Source organism: Dendrobium catenatum, unplaced genomic scaffold (genome assembly GCF_001605985.2).
Source record: "Dendrobium catenatum unplaced genomic scaffold, ASM160598v2 fragScaff_scaffold_858, whole genome shotgun sequence".
NCBI classification, from domain to species: domain Eukaryota; kingdom Viridiplantae; phylum Streptophyta; class Magnoliopsida; order Asparagales; family Orchidaceae; genus Dendrobium; species Dendrobium catenatum.
This window is the reverse complement of record NW_021319320.1, coordinates 202,780-208,039: the sequence shown is the minus strand read 5'-3', so window position 1 is coordinate 208,039 and position 5,260 is coordinate 202,780. Positions and strand designations below refer to the sequence as shown.

At 36.8% G+C, this 5,260-nt stretch overlaps 1 protein-coding gene across 4 annotated transcripts in view; it reads left to right on the top strand.

Moving 5' to 3' along the window:
* The window catches only part of LOC110099583 (NADH dehydrogenase [ubiquinone] 1 alpha subcomplex subunit 1), a 24,704-nt gene extending 19,654 nt beyond the window's left edge, over nucleotides 1-5,050 (top strand). The window contains exons 3-4 of one of the 4 annotated variants that reach the window (XR_002303467.2): nucleotides 3,403-3,516; nucleotides 4,746-5,050. The gene's annotated coding sequence lies outside the window, so the exon portion shown is untranslated. Of the gene's footprint in view, nucleotides 1-3,361; nucleotides 3,517-4,745 lie in introns of all 4 variants that reach the window. The other 3 variants (XR_002303468.2, XR_002303466.2, XM_020826780.2) reach the window with 3 other exon arrangements.
* The last annotated feature ends 210 nt before the right edge of the window (nucleotides 5,051-5,260 follow it).

Sequence of the window (5,260 nt, the reverse complement as noted above, 5' to 3'; positions counted from 1 at the left end):
AAAAAAAGACACGTCGTATTTACTTCCGCAGCTGCGAGTGAGGTTCTTTCATTTCCGAGATGGATTTGAGTCTTTAGATGATATGAGAATATTAGAAATTGTTAATTTTTCACTTGATGAGTCTGAATTAGAAGCTATGATATTTATTGAAGATGATATAGAAGTTCAAAGACAAACCACTGAAGAAACTAATCATATCTTTCCTTCTATTGGATAGTTGAAACTTCATGTGCTAGACAATTTATGTTTATGCTTTTGTTGTTGTACTATACATTTAATGCTTACTTTTATTTTGATATTATAAGCTACAAGGCTACAAATGATGTTGCTTTCATTTTTTTTGTAATTTCAAATATTATGCTTTAATTGCTTTCTTAAATTTTATGTATGATTTATAAATTATAATGCCTTGTCCGTGCTGTACCTGTACCATGTATTTTTTTAGAATTGACGTGTCCCATATCTGTATCATGTCGTATCCGTGCCTCCATATCCGTATCGGTGCAACATAGAAGACAATTAATTATATATGCACTTTTTGTACTGCATAAGATGAATACCATAGTCATAATGATTCAGATGATATTGATAAATCACCATGGCATCTTTCACACTATATGAATGTACTGCTCGAGCGGCTTTGTATCATTTCCTCATCATCCAATGATAAAAGATAGACATTTAGAAAATCTGTCATCACTATGAGACAACATGTAAGGTTTTGCTTAAATTGCATGGCGTCTTTTACTCATCCTTTAAAGATAGAAGAACAACATTTTAAAACACAACTACCCATTCTTGCTTGCAACCCCACCTTGTGCATAAGACATGCATCTTCCCCCATGCAAAAATGGGAGCGTAAAAAATAACCAAGCCTTAATTCACAACCTCCCTCCACCCTCCAACACATGCATGCTCATACAGAAACACCCATGTACAACAAAATAAGCTGTTCTGTGTGTGCACATCAACCCCACCCGTTGAATCCAAACATCCTACCTAGCCATCAAATTAAATCCTACGAGTGAAGAGGAAGTATTTGCAGAAGGTAGAAAATCAAGTAAATCTTGGATTGCAAATTAGAAAAGACAAAATCATCTAATAAAATAATTCAAAGAGTTGGTTTTCCTGATAGACGAGGCGAAATCATTGAATAGATTGCCTGGGTTTGCTGGTCATGATATCATTATGCTCTCTTTTATCCCCTTTCCTTTTGATTGTCTTGCCTTTTTTTTATTCCTCTTTTTGGGTTAAATACCGTTCAGTGGGCTGTTTTAATCTTTTCATGGGATGCACTATTGGGCCAATACTTTAGGTATTGATTTTGAAGATCTTGGCTGAGAAAACATTGGACTGCATGTGATGAGGACATCAAAAGATCGACGGCTATGATGTGGAGTTTATTATTTTCTTTTGTGTCTTATGTATTAGTTTATTTTGTTTTCATGTTTTCCCATTTTACCCCTAGGGGTGGTCATTTGATATTGTAGCCCCGAGGGCATTTATGTCTTTTAGTTTTTGTTTCATTTTGGCCTATTTATAGGAGGCTTCATGCATTGTACTAGTATTGATGAATGAAATGAAAATTGCTCCCTTTTGTTCTCTTTGTGAGTGCATAACAAGATCTCTTAGTGAGTTCTTCCTTTGAGATCTCTTGGTGAGTTCTCTAGTTTATTTTATGTTTATTCGTTCACCATCTCTCTCTCATTAGAAGCTCCACAAAATCCCCTTCCCCCAAACCCTAGCCGCCGGCTCCCCCACCTTGGATCTTGCCGCCGGCCACCACCACCATCCCGGCCAACCACCTCCCGCCGCCCCTCCCCTTCCGGCCAACTCCCCTCCCTCATCCCATGTTGAATTTGAAATTTAGAATTCAAATTTTGAATTCTTTCCAAATTTGGAATTCCAAATTATGAAAGTTTGCATGATTGATTCAATTTCAATTTATTTTAATTTGGAGTTTTCAAAATACTTGTCCACATCATCCACCTAAGTTTGGAAACTCTTCCCCACCTCTCCCCAAATTTCTCATGAAGCATTGACTACTTTCCTAAAATAACTCCTTGATTTTAGGCTATCATATTAATTGAATTTCAATTTGAATTTGAAATTCAAATTAATCTTAATTGATAGACCTCCTATTTGGAAACTTTCCTTTTCTTACAAAATCTGAGATTTAATTCAGATTTTAATAAATCTTTGATTAGTGTTGTGGTCCCCACTCACTAATGACAATTAATCTCTTCCCTCTCTATATGTGGCTGGCCCTTCATGAGACTTTTCTCTCTCCTATTGCATTAATTGCTCCCCATTTAATTCTCCCTAAATTCCCTCTCATCCACTTTAATTCTCACAATTAGAATTTGAATTCAAATTCAAATTCATCCCTCCAATTTCACTTAATCTGAATTTAATTATATTGGCCACCTAAGCAAGTACTGGATCCCAAATATTTTCTCCCACAGCTGCCCACGGGATTCCCCACTAAAATCCCTTAGTTCCTGCGCAACCCGGAGAGGAAAGTCACCGATTTCCCCTCCTTCCACTTGCTGTCCAGAAATCTGGAATGGTTCGAAGTGCTGCCCTGAGATTTAGGACCTAGAAAGCTGCTGTCCAGGGCCTTCCGATTGCTGTCCAAGGCGTCCAAGTCAGGTTCACTTGCTGTCTACCACTCAGGAGCTGCCAAACTGCTGTTCAAAGTTGCTGTCCACATAGTTCAGCATGCTCCCCTGCACCACGCCTTCAACAGGAAGGCCCCCAACTGCTGCCAAGAACTCCTTAGTCATTCTAAATTGCTGTCCAAACTTTGGAGACTAATGACGCTGCTGATCTGAGGCTTCCAACTACTACCTAGTGCTTGATAATGGTGAACTCTTTCCCTTAGTCTCTTATCTTCATAGTTATCCTACTATGTGATTTAATTGATTCATAAGAAGCTTGTTAATTACTCTCCGCTAAAGCCTAGAAGTTGGAAGAGTTGAGTGAGGGATCATCTTGTAGTGACTAGTCTTATTGTTAGTGGAGGGATTCATGGTTGAAACCTACCTCGCATGCAATGTTAAGAGTAATTGATTACTTTTGTGGTTTTAACTTTTATGTATGTGACTTAGCCTAAACTTATGACACCACGCTTGTGTTTTATCTCGTCGTTTAATCGCTTAAAAGCTTTTAAATAATATTGTTCTCTAGATCAAGCGTGCAATTTCCTAATTAACCATCCATTAACATATGTTTCACATCACTACATGTGTCAAGATCATGTTGTTTCATGAATTACTTTATTGCAAATTGTATTTTGGTTTCTTGATTTGTTTGAAAGAAAATTGAAATACCTGGTAATTTGTACTATTCTACTTCGCAGCAATTTATTGGTTTTCAACTATTTTATATCTGGTTTAGCAGCCAAATCCTCAGCTGCTGCAAGCTTATGAAATAGATGGTCAGTTTCTTGCACTCATTAAACTTGTACAATGCCCATGCCCTCTTGGCCTCTTGCCTATGTTCAATCCATTTCAGGTAATTGAATCTGGGTAGCTATGAACTTATATACCATCAAGATGATTCTGACGAGGCAATTGAATGAAATTTTACAGTTAAAAACCTGGCTTTTTTGCAGTGCAATTTCAAGATTATGAAGAATGTTCTCAGGCATTTTTTTTTAAAATTTGGATTCGATTTCTTATGCTGCTTTGACGATACACTTTAATTGCGACATGGATGCTTTGGCTGTGCCCTTTGAGAACGTAGATATTATAAGGTGTTACAAAATCTAGTTTAATCTGCAGCATTTTTATGCCGGCTAGCTTTGCACCAGCTGCTTGCAACCTTCCGCTTAAGCTGGCAATTTTTCTGTCTAGTCCAACACTTCATGCCACCGCCCTCTCCCAAATTACAAAATAAATATACTTATGTAATATTCAATAAAATAAAAAACTATCTATATGTAAGTAAACAAATATTTTTTCATTTTTCTTGATTGTGAACCTTTCAAGTCTATAAAATGGCAGCCTTCTGATGACCCAGTTAGGAAAGTAGATATATTATATTTGATTTATGTTAATAATGGTAGAGCTAGATCTAAAAATTTTTTATTAGAAAATATTAAAAGTGACATTTCTTTATTAGATTTAAATGAGAATTCAACTTTTAATAGAGCACAATGGAGAAACTAGATTCTTGTAGCCGATCCCACATAGTATGATAAAGGTTTGATGTTATTATTGTTGTTGTGAACCTTTCAAGTCTAAAATTTAGGGCATGCCAATCTATATGTTGACATTGTAATGTCATCGGCGTGAGATTTTTCAACCACGTTTTTAAAAATCATTTTTAACTCCCTTCCTCTAATATTCACAAAATCACTCAGAAATCTTGGTGTTTTTCGGATATCGATCTCGAGTTATTTGAATTCGTGTAAAGTTTTTTGGTATGTAAGTGGTTCTCACTACAATTGGAGAGATTATTCTATGCGGAAGCCAGACTCAACTCTACGTCCGGAGGCGAATCATGTGCAGCCATGTCAGCGATACCGAGCCACGGTACCGAGCAGTATCAAATCACAATACCGAGCGAAAGAATGACGTGGCACATTCTGGTTGATCTCCAAATGGCATTCGGTTTCCGTACAAAATAGTTTTTCCTACAATTGAAGCTCCTTGATGCCTCTTGAAAATTTAACTATAATTTTGAAGCTATCCAAAGTAATTTTTGCAGCAATCTGATCCTGCTTAGTTCCTTGCATGCAGGTGACCTCCTGGAGACAATGTCAGACACCTACTGTTGCAAATGACGAATTTTTAGCTCCTGTTAGTTAAGTAATCTTTTCACACTGATGTCAAGCACTACTGAATGTTTTTATATCGTTTGAAATCATAAATAATCATCAAAATTTCGAATTTCATCCCAGAACCAAAGAAGCATACCCTGTTCTTGATGATTTCTGTATCTCAATGCTAAAAAAAGAATTTACAGGCCTCATCTGTCAACAATCATCGTTACATTCCTATTTATGATCCTTAAGTAACTGAATTAATTAAAGCTTGTTAGTCAATCTGAGCATTTTGTGTCATAAATAGCAAAAATTGTGGAAGAATAATAGTTTTTGTTTTAATGTTTCTGGAGTTTATGGATCTGACACCGGCCAGATAGGGGGCTCGATGAATCCACGTCGACAATCCGGTGACGGTCGCCGGACACCGCTCCAAGAACTTCTTGGAGGAAAGATCCACCACCTAAGAATCACTCTTAGGATACTAGGAAA